General features: G+C 42.1%; 1 protein-coding gene across 1 annotated transcript in view; it reads left to right on the top strand.

Annotated features, from left to right (window-relative positions):
- Positions 1 to 6361: 6361 nt before the first annotated feature.
- Positions 6362 to 20027, top strand: part of LOC110505810 (leucine-rich repeat transmembrane protein FLRT2) — a 54618-nt gene continuing 40952 nt past the window's right edge. Inside the window, exon 1 of the mRNA XM_090219345.1 lies at positions 6362 to 6646. The gene's annotated coding sequence lies outside the window, so the exon portion shown is untranslated. The remainder of the gene's footprint in view (positions 6647 to 20027) is intronic.

The following is a 20027-nucleotide window of genomic DNA, read 5'->3' as shown; positions in this document are numbered from 1 at the left end:
TTTCTGTGTACCAGGGAGCTAGTTTCTTATGAGAAATGTTTTTAGTTTTTAGGGGTGCAACTGCATCTAGGGTATTGCGCAAGGTTAAGTTGAGTTCCTCAGTTAAGTGGTTAACTGATTTTTGTCCTCTGGCGTCCTTGGGTAGACAGAGGGAATCTGGAAGGACATCAAGGAATCTTTGTGTTGTCTGTGAATTTATAGCACAACTTTTGATGATCCTTGGTTGGGGTCTGAGCAGATTATTTGTTGCAATTGCAAACGTAATAAAATGGTGGTCCGATAGTCCAGGATTATGAGGAAAAACATTAAGATCCACAACATTTATTCCATGGGACAAAACTAGGTCCAGCGTAGGACTGTGACAGTGAGTGGGTCCAGAGACATGTTGGACAAAACCCACTGAGTCGATGATGGCTCCGAAAGCCTTTTGGAGTGGGTCTGTGGACTTTTCCATGTGAATATTAAAGTCACCAAAGATTAGAATATTATCCGCTATGACTACAAGGTCCGATAGGAATTCAGGGAACTCAGTGAGGAACGCTGTATATGGCCCAGGAGGCCTGTAAACAGTAGCTATAAAAAGTGATTGAGTAGGCTGCATAGATTTCATGACTAGAAGCTCAAAAGACGAAAACGTCATTTTTTTTTTTGTAAATTGAAATTTGCTATCGTAAATGTTAGCAACACCTCCGCCTTTGCGGGATGCACGGGGGATATGGTCACTAGTGTAGCCAGGAGGTGAGGCCTCATTTAACACAGTAAATTCATCAGGCTTAAGCCATGTTTCAGTCAGGCCAATCACATCAAGATTATGATCAGTGATTAGTTCATTGACTATAATTGCCTTTGAAGTAAGGGATCTAACATTAAGTAGCCCTATTTTGAGATGTGAGGTATCATGATCTCTTTCAATAATGACAGGAATGGAGGTGGTCTTTATCCTAGTGAGATTGCTAAGGCGAACACCGCCATGTTTAGTTTTGCCCAACCCAGGTCGAGGCACAGACACGGTCTCAATGGTGATAGCTGAGCTGACTACACTGACTGTGCTAGTGGCAGACTCCACTATGCTGGCAGGCTGGCTAACAGCCTGCTGCCTGGCCTGCACCCTATTTCATTGTGGAGCTAGAGGAGTTAGAGCCCTATCTATGTTGGTAGATAAAATGAGAGCACCCCTCCAGCTAGGATGGAGTCCGTCACTCCTCAGCAGGTCAGGCTTGGTCCTGTTTGTGGGTGAGTCCCAGAAAGAGGGCCAATTGTTGACATTGAGACTGGTGTTTTGGGGATACTATTTAATGAAGCTGCCAGTTGAGGAATTGTGAGGCGTCGGTTTCTCAAACTAGACACTCTAATGTACTTGTCCTCTTGCTCAGTTGTGCACCGGGGCCTCCCACTCTTCTTTTTATTCTGGTTAGAGCCAGTTTGCACTGTTCTGTGAAGGGAGTGGTACACAGCGTTGTACGAAATCTTCAGTTTCTTGGCAATTTCTCACATGGAATAGCCTTCATTTCTCAGAACAAGAACATACTGACGAGTTTCAGAAGAAAGTTATTTGTTTCTGGCCATTTTGAGCCTGTAATCAAACCCACAAATGCTGATGCCCCAGCTACTCAACTGGTCTAGTTTTATTGCTTCTTTAATCAGAAGAACAGTTTTCAGCTGTGCTAACATAATTGCAAAAATGTTTTCTAATGATCAATTAGCCTTTTAAAATTATAAACTTGAATTAGCTAACACAACATGCCATTGGAACACAAGAGTGATGGTTGCTGATAATGGGCCTCTGTACACCTATGTACTGTAGATATTCCATTAAAAATCAGCTGTTTCCAGCTACAAAAGTCATTTACAACATTAACAATGTCTACACTGTATTTCTGATCAATTGGTGTTATTTTAGTAGACAAAAAAGTGTGCTTTTCTTTCAAAAACAAGGGCATTTCTATGTGACCCCAAACTTTAGAATGGGAGTGTACATTTGTGAACAGCCATCCAGAACAACCACAAATAGCTAAATGAGAAAGCATCAGCATGATTCACATCAATGTGCTATGTACTGTAGATGTAAAAAAATAAGTGATGTATGTATAGCCCGTAGGCTACACCACTGCTCTAGTCCTTACCTCCAAGCGTTTATTCTAGTTGGATAATCTTTGGATGCCGACAGCAGTCGCACCATTGGAAGAGATAGTTTGGACTGTAGCCTACAAAAACCTATTCCTGCTTTTTCCCCGCAATCCATCAAATGCATTTTTGTGTTGCTCTGGTGGTCTCTGACTTGTGGTCAGACAAGCTCAGGAAACAAACATAAACTTGCGCCTCTTCTTCAATGCGGATTGTAATGTCATTGAGAAAACAGAAAGGTGTCAAATATTTTTTTACAAAACATCCTTTCTGAATTTAAAAGTAATCCTAGAAGTCATCATCTAGTTTTTCAAAGGATCTGTAATCTGATTACAATATGTTTTCTGGTGACGTAACAGATTACAATTAGTAAAATGTTTAATAATCTGTTACAACCCTACCTCTGGGTTAAAACATCCCAGTGGTTTTAAATGAGAGGATTTAAAGGTTGTGTCCTAAATAACACCCTTTTCCTTATGTACAGTAGTGCACTTCTTTTGACCCAGGCCCAAAAGTCTCTGGTCAAGAGTAGTGCACTACATAGGGAATAGCGTGCCATTTGGGATGCAGACATAGACCAGTGGAAGCCTGAGCTAGCTAGACCTTATCAAAGCACTTTCTCTCACCCCGATAAACTATTAATATGTGCTTATACTTCATCTGTGGATCCACACGGCTCCATTATCGGGGGCCGATTCCGATGTAGGAATTTTCACCTTTCCTACACACGCCTTTCCTGCACATTTCTCAGTATTTGGTATTCAGACTTACCTTTTTCAGTCTGGTAACGTGCTCTGCAGGTGTGGCCAACTCGAGCTCTCTGAATAAATATCATTCAACCGTTCAATTGGGTTTTCAGTACATTTATCTTAAGATATCCCTTTAAATACGTTGTAACTTTAATTATAATTTTGTCGACAGACTCAATAGAATACATTGAGAGAACGTGTTCAGAATATATGGATCAATGAACGTATGTTAACTGTGTTCTTTCACCTCCGTTTCAGCACCAACTGGTAGATTTAAAAATACTCTGATCTTGTAGATTATTTAGGCAAATGTTATGGTTAAGAAAGTATGTAAGAAGCATAAAAAAGCAGGTTTGGAGTGCCTTTACGCACAAAATATATTGATTAAAAAATCATATTCATCCATGCTCCAGACTCCAGGTTTAACCTGCTACGTGTGGTCTGAGTTCCATAATGATTTACATGTTCAAAATGATTGCACAACGTGAACCTAATTTGATCCACTAATGGTAGCGACCCTCAGGAACAACTTACCCTTACACGGACATGACAGAGGAAAGAAAGGTAAACGGAATGGAATGATGCAAATTGTAAGCTACAAATTGAAAAAAGCAAACACTAAAGTGACAGTTATAAATGTATGTGGGTATTACTGACAGTGGCTCCGGATAGTGGCTAATATTTAACATTATATAAATTGTCAAATGAAACAGAGAAAATCCCACGAATAGCATATACATCAACTCGGCAGGTTCAGCCCTACAGAAGCTTAAAGCTTGGGTGTTTAAACTTTATCCACGCAAATTATGAGAGCACAGAATTAACATCCAGAATAGCGGCACAGCTATTTATAGCCTACTTCAGTGTGGAATTTGAACTCTTATGTTACCAGGTAAGTTGACTGAGAACACATTCTCATTTACAGCAACGACCTGGGGAATAGTTACAGTGGGGAGGAGGGGGGTTGAATGAACCAATTGGATGCTTGAAATGATTAGGTTGCCATGATGGTATGTGGGCCAGATTGGGAATTTCACCAGTACGTACACCAGGGTTAACACCCCTACTCTTACGAAAGGTGCCATGGGCTCTTTAATGACCACAGCGATTCAAGACACCCTACACCCTACACCCTTCAAGACGACACCCTACACAGGGCAATGTCCCCTTTCACTGCCCTGGGGCATTAGGATTTATTTTTTTTACTAGAAGAAGGTGCCTTCAAATAGGGCCTCAATACATGTCATGTTCATTTGATTTTCCGTTTGCTTCGATGTGACTGGTTTCACATTCATCTTCAGGGATCATAAGGAACAATTATCTAAAACAATTGCTATGTGTATTTACAATCACCTTCTCCAATCGGATTACTCATTTACCAAGCTCTTATCAATAGCTCTTATCTATTTAGAAATTACAGTGCATAGATAATGCTGTTATTTCAATCTGAAAAAAGAAAGTAGATGCTTTTTCCACTTGTTTGCTCGACCTTATTCATGGTTTCCTTGCACATAAAGGTGGTGGAATTATGAGAGAATTAAGTCAAGGTCAGAAATTGGCTTATCTGTGGACACACCTCCGCCAAAGTTTAACTTATTCGATCTCCACACCTGAACGAATAGCGAGAGAATAGCAAGGTCAGAATACGCATAACAAGGGAATTAAGTTCTAGTTACAGGTACTTAACTCGGGCCAGAATTGGGGCTGGAATCGGGGCCGGAATCGGGGCCGGAATTGGGGCCAAGCAGCATAAACACCAAGAGGAGAGATTCTAGGGCAGATTGCCTTCACCGTCCATTCCTGTTGATTTGAATTACAGTTAATCCCTGTACACTACAGATATACAGTGATTTTCCATAAAGAAAAAACATACATTTTCTCTGTACCACAACTACTAACAAGATAATGAGTTTCGCAACACGGACTCAAAAAGGACTCGTGTAAATAGGTTGGTTTGGCAAACAGTAAATCCAAAGTTTTAGGAAACTGCAGCAAATTCACTTCTACGGCGTAACCCTTTGGAGTTTGGGGCTGGAGTTTTCTATGTTATGCATACAGCATAATGACTAGCTAGCGTTCTCCAAACAGTTCCATTACCGTCGGTACTGGGAGAGGTTATGAGATGATGTCATTACTGTTAACGATGCAACGCAGATGTGTTCCACAGCATTCTGATTAGACACATGATGTAGAAATAGGTCATTGCAAGTCATATAAGAGGACCGTTAATTGACCCTTTTTTTAACTGTTTTTCTTACACTGATCTCTGTCTCTCTCTCTCTCACACACACACACACACACACACACACACACACACACACACACACACACACACACACACACACACACACACACTCTTTCCACATATGCTGCTGCTAGTCTGTTTATTATCTATCCTGATTGCCAAGTCACTGTAACTCCAACCTACATGTACACGTTGCCTCAACTACCACGTACACCTGCACACTGACATTTGCAAATGTTCTTACTTTTTAGCTCTGCATTGTGTAATGAATCTGTGGAGAGCCCCTTCTAAATACATCACACTGTAATGAATCTGTGGAGAGCCCCTTCTAAATACATCACACTGTAATGAATCTGTGGAGAGCCCCTTCTAAATACATCACACTGTAATGAATCTGTGGAGAGCCCCTTCTAAATACATCACACTGTAATGAACCTGTGGAGAGCCCCTTCTAAATACATCACACTGTAATGAACCTGTCGAGAGCCCCTTCTAAATACATCACACTGTAATGAATCTGTGGAGAGCCCCTTCTAAATACATCACACTGTAATGAATCTGTGGAGAGCCCCTTCTAAATACATCACACTGCAATGAACCTGTGGAGAGCCCCTTCTAAATACATCACACTGTAATGAATCTGTGGAGAGCCCCTTCTAAATACATCACACTGTAATGAATCTGTGGAGAGCCCCTTCTAAATACATCACACTGCAATGAACCTGTGGAGAGACCCTTCTAAATACATCACACTGTAATGAACCTGCGGAGAGCCCCTTCTAACCAATACAGACACCATAGCTAGCTACATAATAAATGGTTCACTTTGACCTCATAAAACCTTTCCACTACAAGCTTCTCTTCCTCTTTTTTGGGAACCACTCATTGTTCTCGAGAATAGCGTTTACCCTTCCTTGATCTATCTCTGAGGAGGCTGTGGTTCAGTTCTAAAGCCTGGGGAGTTTTAGCATGTCGGATGGATCATCACATGGTCTTCATCCGTGAGAGACAGTGGAGAGAGGGGGTCGCTGTACTACCCAGCCAACCTCAGTCTCCTGACTCCTCAACCATCCTGGCCACTCTCTATTTCTCCTCTCTCGCTTTTGTTCTATGGTGTTCCCCAGGCTCTCCTTCCTTCAAGAGGCCTGGAAACCCGACCCTACTATAGGCATACTGTGTCTGTGAGCTCATCGTAGCTGGGCTTATAGGTTAAATAAAAAGGAAGTTGAGAATCCAACTGGATGTAGGTTGCCTGCCTATAGAGGGCTGGTCCAGGGCTGAGGGGGAGTTGACGGAGGTAGGGATGGAGAGGGTTAAGTTACACCAGTGGAAGAGAAGGAAAGGCTGAGGTGTTGATCTCACTGAGAAGTCGCCTGTGCCGCTGAGCAGTGCCCCGGGTATCCCACTCTCTCTCTGAACGTTTACAAGTCATCCGTTCAGGACGGGGACTGGGAAACACCGCAGAGGACCGTGAGACCCCAGGAATTCAGGTTCCCTGACTGTGTACCAATCAGCAGCGCTAGAGAAGGTATAGAGCCAGTCTCCTAATTACCTGCTGTAATGACTGTGTACCTACGGGGCACTGTTAAATTGCTGCTGCATGCACTTAAGGCTGGGCAATAAATAAAATGTATTATGTTGATGTTTAAGACAATTTCCCTAGAGGTTAAATAGTAGTAGGCTATGAGCAGACAATGAACAACAAAAATATGTTCAGTTATATTCAAAGTTGAGATCAAATGTGAAATGAGAAACCATATTCAAAGTTATTTTGAAAGTTATATTCAAAGTTATATTGAGATCAAATGTAAAATGTGTATAGTACAAGGAAGAACTGAAGCTGAAAGTGCTCATATACATGTAAGAGTAGTTTTATAGATGGTTTGAATTCTTGCTGGGCTGTCATTTATTATATCCCAAAGACACATTGTGAACACATACTGCACTTCTGCAAATGTGTCTTAGTATATTGTAAGGAAATCTATTGGAAATACAGTATGATACTGTCACTTTATTTATTTGGTTGAGTGAATTTATATTGCGGTATTTTATTTTATTTAATGCAAAAATGATGAATTACTTAAATAATTACTAGGTAATTACAGACAGAATACTTATTAAAATTGTAATTACACAGTATTAACATATAAATGATTTGCTTGTTTAATCAAGCACTGCTTGACTACTACACCATTTGGTTCTGGGTTGCCATGTAGTTGCACATTTGAGTACCCTTACTATCATACAATCGCCTATTGGAAACAGTAGTGTAAAATACTGTGCTACCACAACATGTAATTCACTGAAAACACATGGATGTCATCTAGTCTGATCTAATGGATTGATGTTAGTTCTTTGAATCTGAACAAGAAGTCAGAATAACTACTGACGGACGTCCGTCCATGAAATCCCTGAAGCGGTTCACCGTTTCTCCACTACTGGGAATTTGTAGCTGCGAATAAAAGATTCAAAACAACACTGACAGAACCAGATCACATTGTTACATTAGTTGCTTCATTCATCAGAATATAAATCAAATTAAAGTATAATTGGGTGGGGCTTCACTACAATGCCTCTCGTGTGTGTGTGTATGTGTGCCTTTGTACGTGTGTATTGCACATCTCTGCTTTCCTATTGTGTTTGCAGCCATCCACTTGTGTTTTACAGTGTATTGATCGCAGGTGAAACCACAGTAATGGTTTCTATCCCATCAGTGCCTCGGTTTAGCTGTTTGCCCTGCAGTTCTATTTACTGACATTGATGAATTAATTCACATACTACCTCAATCATTACATCCTGGACAGAGCTGTTCAGAGGAATAGTCAAATTCATATGGTCCATTTTGTGAAGAAATACATCTCAGAACTTGTGAAAGATAACAATGAAAACTACACTGCAATTTTTTAAAATCTTACCTACTGTAGATATATTTTACCATTAGAATGCATTGACTTGCCCTTTTACCAAGGTAAATAATCTTAGTGCACTAGCAGATCATTTTTCTTATTTAAAAAATATTTTATATATATATAAAATATGTTAAAAGCTTTACACAAGTGGTGTAAGATCATTAATCTCATTTCAAGTTATTTGATCTTAATGCACTGGCAGATCCTTTTTTTTACTTAAAGGCAGAATATCTTAAAATAATACAAAATCTCTTGATGTATTTTCTGATTAAGCTAAATCAACGCAAAACAAGTCAAATGCGCTTTCTTGGTGAGCCAATTATTTCTTTAATTTAATTATGTTAATGCAATATAAAACAATCTAGGTAATTTATAACGTTGTTTGCATATTTAATATTTTTCAACAAAAATTAGATAGAATAGAATGCAAACTTTTAGCAGCAGTTGTTGTTTTAGAGTTCGACATTTAAGTTATATCTAGTGCCTGAAGAAGTTCTGAAAATGGTTTTTTACAAAAAATAAGTCACTGTTTAAAATGGATCCTATGGCTCCAAGCCATTTATAATGTGATGAAAATGCATTTATGTTTGCTACTACTCTGTATGTTGACAAAAGCAACAATCCCTTCTAGGGTTTATGCTTCGCTTAAGTCACAAAAGTCACTGTGGATTGTTATGTTGCGAGACATGTGACAGTGGCAGACTGCTGACATACCAGCTTCACTGCTGGCCGGGTCGCTGTGGACAGGTGGCAAATGCCGCTGGGTTTGTGGAGAGATAAAACACTGGAAACAAACATGCACGCATGAACACACACACACACACACACACACACACACACACACACACACACACACACACACACACACACACACACACACACACACACACACACACACACACACACACACACACACACACACACACACACACACACACACACACACACACATACTGAACATGACCATTGACAGTGCAGTCATTGGGTACCTAATGACTGCAAGACTCATAGTGAAGTATATCTGTAGATCTCCTCTCCCTGGGCTGCAGGGCTGGTTGGATGCTGGTTTCCCTGGCTTTGGAGACAGTTTAAAGTGGCTTCCAGCCCCAGGGTAGAGCTAAAATATGCAGCAACAACACTATGTAGGAAAATGAAAGTGAGAGCAAGTCCTGGATGGTTCCAGGGGTATTCTCTTACACAAATGAGGGGAGACGTATTGAGGCTAAGCAGTAGCTTGGGGTCTTCAACTCCCAGACTGTGAACAATATCAGGGCATGGGATGTTATTGGGGGGGTTCTCAAGTTAGCTGTTCACCAAGTGCCTTGTCCTCGTGTCCTGCTTACCGTGTTTAGTTATTTTTGGGCAGATTTTCCTACCCCTCAGCAGATCTCTAAAACGTACAGACGACTACACGAACGAAGAGTATGAGACTGAATACATTTTCACCTAATTTTAGAGAGTTTCTGCGTTTCTCTATAGAGTATGTAGTGAGTAGGTATCGTTATATGAAGCAAAAATACTGGTCTCATGTTTACAGTGCCTTGTAAAAGTATTCACCACCTTGGCGCTTTTACTACTTTGTTTCATTATAACCTGCAATTTAAATAGATTTTTATTTGGATTTCATGTAACGGACATACACAACATAGTCCAAATTGGTGAAGTAAAAAAAAAAAATGTATGTATGTATTAGTAGAATAAGCAAACAAATCAACATACATGAAACCCCTTTGTAACTTGGAGAGAAAGTAGAATAGTAAATACAAGCCTGAGAACCAGTGGAGGAAAAGGACAAGAGAAAGGAAAGTTGGGTTTGTATTCCCCCCTTTGCTATGAAGCCCCTAAATAAGATCTGGTGCAAACAATTACCTTCAGACGTCACATAATTAGTTAAATAAAGTCCACCTGTGTGCAATCTAAGTGTCACATGATCTGTCACATGATATCAGTATATGATCAGTATACCTCTTCTGAAAGGCCCCAGAGTCTGCAACACCACGAAGCAAGGGGCACCAAGAAGAAAGCAGCACCATGAAGACCAAGGAGCTCTCCAAACAGGTCAGGGACAAAGTTGTGGAGATGTACAGATCAGGGTTGGGTTATAAGAAAATATCTGAAACTTTGAACATCCCTCGAGCACCATTAAATCCATTAATAATAAATTGAAAGAATATGGCACCACAACAAACCTGCCAAGAGAGGGCCACCCACCAAAACTCACAGATCTTCCACAGTGAAGATTGGAGTGTCTGTCCATAGGACCACTGTAAGCCGTACACTCCACGGAGCTGGGCTTTACAGAAAAGTGGCCAGAAAAAAAGCAATTTCTTAAATAAAACATGGTTATGTTTTTCATCGGCAGGGACTGGGACACTGGTCAGAATTGAAGGAATTATGGATGGCGCTACATATAAGAATATTCTTGAGGAAAACCTGTTTCAGTCTTCCAGATATTTGAGACTGGGACAGAGGTTCACCTTCCAGCAGGACAATGACCTTAAGCATACTGCTAAAGCAACACTCGAGTGGTTGAAGGGGAAAGATTTAAACATCTTGGAATGGCCTAATCAAAGCCCAGTCCTCAATCCAATTGAGAATCTGTGGTATGACTTAAAGATTGCTGTACACCAGTGGAACCCATCCAACTTGAAGGAGCTGGTGCAATATTTCCTTGAAGAATGGGCAAAAATCCCAAGTGACTAGATGTGCCAAGCTTATAAAGACATACCCCAAGAGACTTGCAGTTGTAATTATGCAAAAGGTGGCTCTACAAAATATGGACTTTGAGGGGGTGAATAGTTCGTTTTCAGATTATTCGTCTTATTTCTGGTTTGTTTCACAACGAAACATATTTTGCATATTCAAAGTGGTAGGCATGTTGTGTAAATCAAATGATATAACCCCCCCAAAAATCTATTTTAATTCCAGGTTGGAAGGCAAAAAATGTGAAAAACTCCAGGAGGGGTGAATACTTTCGCAAGGCACTGTAGGTCTTTACACCTTATGATCAGGTTAGATAGAACATTTAAAAATCCCGTGGAGGAGATATCTAGCTTTTGGGAAAGTTACAGAACTTTTGCTACATTAGCCAACGCTGTAGAACGGGAGTGGAGATCAAACCAATCAATGTAGAATTATCTCTGTAATAACTGGGCAACATGTAGCATTGTTATTGATAGCTGGTGTGTTTCAGATTTTCCAAGAACATGTACTCAGAACTGGTTACAAGATGGTAGCATTAATCTCTCGCTTTGCTCCTAAAGAGTGTGTTTTGCTGCAAAGCACTTGGCCAGAAGAACATATAAGCCACACTAGAGGCAGAGGAGGAGGGGAATAAGAACAGGAGAATGTGACTAAATTAACTTTAATTGGTATTTCAAGGAGGTCTGGCAGAGTATGGTCATGATGGCTTGTATTCTACTTTTATACATGGTGCTGCCAAGAAACAAAGCTTAAAAAGAAAAGAGGAAAAGTTCAGGTCTGCCAAGTGGGTCCCAATCAGCTCCATTTGGATAAGACCTCGTTTCCGCATGTTAAATTATTTAACCTCAATTAGTGGTTAGGCCTAACTCCTACGTACATCTGGCTTGTAGGCTAGCTGAAAACAGATTCAAAATGATCCCTTTAAAACAATTATATGTAACAATCTAAATAAATCTACTATAACATTATATTATATTGTACTCCCAGGCAAGAAAAAATGGACACAACAAACACTAAGAAATTGGGAGACAAAGAGGATTTGGAGTTAGCCATGATAAGATCAGTAGAGACCACACTAAAGAGAAAGCATCTCATGCAAATTCCCATCGACTGATGTGGACGAGCTGCTGTATTAGCGTTAGGTCACTCAACATTTCCTCTCTCATTACATGGGATACGTCCCAAATGACACCCTATTCCCTTCATAGTGCACTACTTTTGACCAGGGCCCATAGTGATCTGGTTAAAAGTAGTGCACTAAATAGGGTGTAGGGTGCCATTTGGGACAGACACGCAGGGCCTTCTCCTCCTTTCTTAAAGGGGAGGTGTGGGCCCAGTTGACCCAGGTCAAATTGCAATGCCATGCTCAGTTGATTACCTGGTGGGGACTGCTGCTGTTTAGTAAGTGGATCCCCTAACCTTGTGTCTTTCACATTAAAGAGGTCTAGCGCTGGCGGCAGATCAGGCAGAAGGCAAAGCATCGACCTCAACTGAGCTGGGGGGAAAAAGTGCGAGAAAAATAAACCGTTGCTAAGGCTCTCTCGCAAACACGTATAGAAATAGACAGACACACACACACACACAAGTACACACACACAAGCACACACACAGACACTAAATCTCTGGCGGGGATGTCTCGCTCCGGCCTCCTTTTCTCTTCTCATCAGGGTTGAATGTTTTTTTGAATTGAGAATAGCCAATGAGATTTAACTGTCAGCTGTGAGAGTGGCACACGAATGGTCCAGCCTTGGGTATGATGTAATGGTGCAGGCAGTGGGTGGCACTCAGTGGTTTAATAAGAGGGTTATAGTGCAGCTAAGAATAGAACAATACTTATTCCAGTTCCGTTTTTGTGCATTTTTTTTACCCATTTGAACAAAATAACCTGTGTAGCCTATAATTTATTCTCCTTACAATCACGACATCAGATTAGTATGATGGCAGGTCATGTAGTACATTCAATGTAATCATTTGGATTGTGATTTGTAGCTGAAGACAGTGGTTAGGGAGCAACATGTACATAACATTACACACCCCGCATGGCATGTGAAGATGATTATGTTGATAGAGAACGAAAAAATATACGAAAAAGTATAAAAATGTATGCAGTCACTATACTGTAAGTCGCTCTGGATAAGAGTGTCTGGTGAATGACTAACATGTAAATATAAATCACCATCTGAGAAATCTGATGCATTATGTGGGTGTGCATGTTGGTTAAATGTCACTCTTTCTGCAGTGTTCAGTCATTTTATTTATTTATACACACACAAGAAACAAGCAACCTGGAATGCACATACACGTTTACACACACACAACCACATGTACAGTGCAATGACATACCACAGAGAATGTTTTGGGGAAAATCATTGTTTTTCTAAGCCTATAAATTCTGTTGTCTGGACAGAAATATTCAGTCATGTTAAGTATCACATAAAAGCCAATATCACAGTGTAAATATCAAGGACAACACTTTAATTGTATGTACATATATTAACCACTAATCATTTTTCACTTAGTCGGGTCAGGGATTCGAACCGGCGTCCTTATGGTTACTGGTCAAACGCTCTTAACCGCTAGGCTATCTGCCACTGCTCTTTATTAACTATTACTATGCCTTTATTATAGCTCAGCTATGGCCAGTTATACAGGACATATAATGTTTGAATGAGAAAATCATTAAGAACTAATATATGGCTAATAAGACATAATAAAGGCCTAATTAACTACTTATACACATACGTATAAACTACAAATTAGTGGTTGTATGTGTACCCAAGTTTGAATCTAACTGGACTGGTCAAATTGTGAAAGTATGCTGTGAGTATGCACTGCATTGCTTGTTAGCCTTGTAGTTTGTGCTAGCTGGGGAGGGCTTGTTAGCCACGTAGTTTGTGGTAGCCGGGGAGGGCTTGTTAGCCACGTAGTTTGTGGTAGCCGGGAAGGGCTTGTTAGCCACGTAGTTTGTGCTAGCCGGGGAGGGCATGTTAGCCACGTAGTTTGTGCTAGCCGGGGAGGGCTTGTTAGCCACGTAGTTTGTGGTAGCCGGGGAGGGCTTGTTAGCCACGTAGTTTGTGCTAGCCGGGGAGGGCTTGTTAGCCACGTATATTGTGCTAGCCAGGGAGGGTTTGTTAAAAACGCAGTTTGTGCTAGCTGGGGAGGGCTTGTTAGCCACGTATATTGTGCTAGCCAGGGAGGGTTTGTTAAAAACGTAGTTTGTGCTAGCCGGGGAGGGCTTGTTAGCCATGTATATTGTGCTAGCCGGGGAGGGCTTGTTAGCCACGTAGTTTGTGCTAGCCGGGGAGGGCTTGTTAAAAACGTAGTTTGTGCTAGCCAGGGAGGGTTTGTTAAAAACGTAGTTTGTGCTAGCCGGGGAGGGCTTGTTAGCCACGTATATTGTGCTAGTCGGGGAGGGCTTGTTAGCCACGTGGTTTGTGCTAGCTGGGGAGGGCTTGTTAAAAACGTAGTTTGTGCTAGCCAGGGAGGGCTTGTTAAAAACGTAGTTTGTGGTAGCCGGAGAGAGCTTGTTAGCCACGTAGCTTGTGCTAGCCAGGGAGGGCTTGTTAGCCATGTAGTTAGTGCTAGCTGGGGTGGGCTTGTCAGAACACAAGTCACAAAAGCCTTGTGTACGCCGTGCTGCCTCAGTCTCTCCTATTGCTATCCTGTCCTCTGTTTGAGGTAGCTCACACTTCCACTCTATCCTTTAAAACAAATGTTTTGTGAAGTAGTTTATATGTGCAGCAGCTCGATTATCTTGTGACACGCATGTGTTGGGCTTGGTCATGCCTGTGTGTAAGACACTCACAGGGATAAGAGCAGAAGTGGAAACAACATCTATCTCCATTTGTTCAGCTGCTGGGAGACATGATTAAGTGGCACAGATATGATCCAGAGAGACACCTCGCTCTGAGCCCCCTAAACTCAATACACACATGCGCATCCAAGCATGCACGCAGACACACACAACACACCAGCTACACACACACACACAAACACACACGACACGCACACCAGTCACACACATACCAGCCACAAACACGCACACAATGTGACGGCTTGAGTTTCAGACCCTGGGAAGATTGGCTGGCTGCTGCTCCCTGTCCTGATTTATTGTTTCAAATTGAAATATTCCAAGAAGTGAGTCAGTTTGTGTTGGCAAGGCAACCGTCCAAGTTACAGGCTGCACCACGAGCCTATTTTCATAGTATACACTGTATCAGCCATGGAATGATATGGCCACAAAAACAATATGAATTAATCGAGATATTGCTGAAATTTTGGCTCTGGACCTGGACTCTGGACATGGACTCTTGACCCTGAACCCTTGACCCTGGACTCTTGACCCTGGACTCTTGACCCTGGACCCTGGACTCTGGACCCTGGAATCTGGACCCCGGACTCTAGATCCCGGGGCCGTTCGGTCGGACCTCCAGTGAATTCTCCCAGGCACCAGCCGGAGTGATGGCTGGGCTGTCAGGGATCAAAGCAGAGGTGTGTAGTTAATGTTGGAGAGATGTACCGTACAGTAATCTGACCTCACTGTCAACACAGGCTATCACAGGAATGTTCCTAATACTGTCTGGCTGGGGGTTCCTGATTACTGTGAGTACAGCTTGGCACAGCCTCCTTCTATGGTTTTCCACTGCCAGGACCCTGCTCTGCCCTGGCATAGGGCTTATAAAATACATACAATAAATACAAATTAACTAAGCTGAAAAAAATGTGGGTCCATGAGTGGTATGTAAGAGTGCTCTGGTAATCCCATTAGTTTTTTCAGTGGGGGTCTTCTCTTTCCTTCCCTTTCCTTTCCGCTTGATGGAGTGAAATGAGTGTTCATGCCACAGTCACAGCATACGTCCCAAATGGCACCCTTTTCACTAAATAGTGCATTACTTTTAGCTTGAGCCCTATCAAAATTAGTGAACTATATAGGTACTATGGTGCCATTTAGAATGCTTCGACAGACAACGTGGCATGGCATATGTTGGCCTCTTTGAGTCATGGTCTTTTAGGTAGGGTGTGCCCATTAGCATGGCTTTACAGACTGTGTCGTAAATTATGACACAGGGGTCAAGTCAGCAGTTTTATGTACAGGTAATGTACACTCACACAAATGAGCTAGCTTGCAAAACACAGGCCAGCTCTCTGTGCGCTGTCTGCACATGTGCTAACTAAAAATATATAACCTTGAAGAAGTGGGAAGACAAGTCTACATTTTGACAGATGAAGAGTAAGGGATTTAGCTCAGCATGAGTTTGGTTTAGGGGTTAAAAGAGAATACATTTTAACAATAAATACTGTATGCATATCACAGTAGCTGTCAAAACCAAGTACAAGTTTTCTGTAGAGACAACCCACCATTTAAATAAGTCAACCGTTTTTGTAGAACATAGTGTAGCAATATTGAATTAAAAACGAACCCAACCGCACTTAGTCCATGTCCTGGAAATAGCTTTACTGTGACATACATGAGATAAATGACTATGCATACTGGCAGACTCAACTCAAAGTTAGACAGCTGACTCATTGTTCAACTCAAAGATGGGCTAAGGGCACCAGGCGAGACCCAGATGCAGACACAGGAGGCAGATGGTTAGAGTCCAAGATGTTTATTAAAAATCCAAAAGGGGAAGGCAAGAGAATAGTTGTGGACAGGCAAATGGTCAAAACCAGTTCAGAGTTCGAGAGGTACAGAATGGCAGGCAGGCTCGAAGTCAGGGCAGGCAGAATGTTCAGGCAGGCTCGAGGTCAGGGAAGGCAGAAAGGTCAGGCAGGCTCGAGGTCAGGGCAGGCAGAATGGTCAGGCAGGCTCGAAGTCAGGGCAGGCAGAATGGCCAGGCAGGCGGGAATGGAGTCCAGAAAAACAGGCAAAGGTCAAAACCGGGAGGACTAGAAGAAGAAAATAGAAAAGCAGGAGCACGGGAAAAACACGCTGCTTGACTTGAACATACCAGATGAGCACAGAGAGACAGGAAACACAGGGATAAAAACACCAGGGAAAATAAACGACACCTGGGGGGGGGGGGGGGGGGGGGGCTAATACACTGTTCAACTCAAAATGAGTCTGCTAACTCATTGTTTAACTAAATATATGTCTGGTAACTCACTGTAAAACTCAAAATGTGTCTGCTAGCTCAGTGATCACCTCAAAGTCAGCCAGATGACTCATTGTTCCTGCGGAATGAAAAACCCCCACTAATCAGTATGATCATTGACACAAGCAAGTATAATCCTAATATTATCTGTGTTCTTAGAGAGAGAGAGAGAAAGAGAAAGCGAGAGAGAGTGAGATGGCGGAAGAGAAAATGAGAGAGATAGATACATAGAGAGAGATACAGAGAGGCACAGAGAGAGAGATACAGAGAGAAGATACATAGAGAGAGAGAGAGAGAGAGAGTTGAAAAACAGACAGAGAGAGGGCCATTCTCTCTCCGCCAGCGGGAGATCCCAATCTCACCCTCGTTGTGGAAAATAGACATTTGCAAAGTATCATCTCCGAGCTCATTCTTTGCATTGTGATGAAAGTGTTTTGTCTGCTCTGCTGCGCGGCATACTGATAAGAGAGGCTCAGGGCTTGGCCATGGACCTTGAACTCCTTGGAAGTCTCTCAGAGTGGAGACAAAAAAGGCATCAACTAGTCCACTTGTAAACATCATGATAATCTAGTCTACCTGTAAACAGCATGGTAATCTATCATCAACATAAACTGTGGTAGGGAGAGGGATATTCAAAAAGTTTATGTGTGGTAGTGCTTTCTCTGTGTGTGTGTGTGTGTGTGTGTGTGTGTGTGTGTGTGTGTGTGTGTGTGTGTGTGTGTGTGTGTGTGTGTGTGTGTGTGTGTGTGTGTGTGTGTACGTGCATGCGTGTTTGTGTGTTTATGTGCAGGTTTTCATAGTGTTTGGTTTGGAGTGGGTTGTGTTGTCTAAGGTCAGAAGTGGTATAAAAACAAGCTAAAAGTGGACAATACATTTGTTTGACATTTTGAGAACTTCAAGGGCAGCAGGGACAGTACTGAGACTAGAAAATAAGCTCACTGGAATTTGTACATTTTCTTCCCTCTTTCCCCTCTTGGGAAATTTTGGAGCGATAAAACTATTTCACATTAAATTACAATTACAGTATGTTTCGTCAAAATCTATAAATATAAATATCACGTGTGTCTAACGTACAAACGGACAGAGACAGATCCACAGTCCCCTCCCTGACTTCATTATGGGGGACAACAATCCCAACAAACCCACCATTCAGCATATCTAGCAGCATTTACAGATGATCATGAAACAAATGTCAGTGTTTCTACCCACTGACAGATGTTTGGTATGTGAGGCTGTATCTGAATCCTTCTATAAAGTAGGAGGAATGTAGTGCCATGCACAGACAAAAAGGCTGGTGGGAAGAGCTATAGGAGGATGGGCTCATTAAAATGTCTGGAATGGAGTCATCGGAACGGAGTCAAACACGTTGTTTCCATGTATTTGATGTTTGGTACCATTCCATTGATACCATTCCAGCCATTACAATGAACCCATCCTCCTATAGCTCCTCTCACCAGCCTCCTCTGGCACAGACTGCTCTCAGACTGCTTATGTTAAAATGTTAGTATGGGCAATCTGACAACATCCATACTGTCAGGTGCAAAACATTTGATTCCAAATGTGGATGCACAAACTGGCAAAGAGAATGAGTTCAACCTCAGATGTTGCTAGTAAAATAAGATAAGAGATGGAATAATTTGGAGATAAATAATTTAGAAGGGTGAGAAAAAGGGAGGGAGAGGAGAAAATGAGTCACAGGGAGAAGGAGAGAGCGAGGGATAGTTTTATGACATCGCCAAGTTGGTAATTGCATGCTGTCAAATAAAAACAGTTCATTAGTGGATCCTGTTGAAAGATGACCATCATGCCCTCGGGTATTACTACCCACCTCTGCCAAGATGGACCGTGATGGGAAATGTGACTGGTACCCCCACACACACATACACTCCCTCCTCCTTCTTTCCCTCCATTAAAAAAAAGCACAATACCTCTTCTTGTTTGAGGGATCCAGCCAGCGTGTGGATTAATAATACAAATACGGCTAAGCCCAGTGCCGCTTGCGTTGATGTGGAGAGAGACTGGAGACAGGAGGGTTAGAGAGAGAGAGAGAGAGAGAGAGAGAGAGAGAGAGAGAGAGAGAGAGAGAGAACAACTGTAGAACACTAGTTAGCACTAGAACAGACTGCAGCACCCGGCCTCACCCTACTAGACTCTGAAGTCAAATGTTAACCGTTTGCAGATGATCTGGTGCTTCTGTCCCCAACCAAGGAGGGCCTACTGCAGCACCTACAGTGCCTTCGGAAAGAATTCAGATCCCTTGACTTTTTCAAAATGTTGTTAGGTTACAGCCTTATTATAAAATTGACAAAAAAAATGTCTACACATCAATCTACACACAATATCCCATAATGATAAGGCAAAAACAGGTTTTTAGACATTTTTGGAAATGTATATAAAAAAAAGTTGAAATATCATATTTACATAAACATACAGACCCTTTACTCAGTACTTTGTTGAATCACCTTCGGGAGCTAAAACAGGCTCGAGTCTTCTTGGGTGTGATGCTACAAGCTTGGCACAACTGTATTTGGGAAGTTTCTTCCATTCTTCTCTGCAGATCCTCTCAAGCTCTGTCAGGTTGGATGGGGAGCATTGCTGCACAACTATTTTCAGGTCTCTTTAGAGATGTTCGATCAGGTTCAAGTTCTGGCTCTGGCAGGGCCACTCAAGGACATTCAGAGCCTTGTCCCAAAGCCACGCATGCAATGTTTTGGCTGTGTAGTTACGGTCGTTGTCCTGTTGGAAGGTTAACCTTCTGTCCAGTCTGAGGTCCTGAGTGCTCTGGAGCAGGTTTTCATCAGTGATCTTGCTGTACTATGCTCCATTCATATTTCCCTCAATCCTGACTAGTCTCCCAGTCACTGCCTATAAAAAACATCCCCACCGCGTGATGCTGCCACCACCATGCTTCGCTATAGGGATGGTGCCAGGTTTCCTCCAGACGTGACACCTTGGCATTCAGGCCAAATGTTTCAATTGTGTTTTCATCAGACCATAGAGTCTTGTTTCTCATGGTCTTAGAGTATTTAGGTCCCTTACGGTAAACTCCAAGCGGGCTGTGATGTGCCTTTTACTGCGGAGTGGCTTCCGTCTGGCCACTCTACCATAAAATGCTGATTGAGGGAGTGCTGCAGAGATTATTGTCTCTCTGGAAGGTTCTCACATCTCCACAGAGGAACTCTAGAGATCTGTCAGAGTGACC

This window comes from Oncorhynchus mykiss, chromosome 25 (genome assembly GCF_057628025.1).
Source record: "Oncorhynchus mykiss isolate SJ-2025 chromosome 25, ASM5762802v1, whole genome shotgun sequence".
In the NCBI taxonomy this organism is placed as follows: domain Eukaryota; kingdom Metazoa; phylum Chordata; class Actinopteri; order Salmoniformes; family Salmonidae; genus Oncorhynchus; species Oncorhynchus mykiss.
This window is presented reverse-complemented; position numbering and strand designations above follow the sequence as displayed.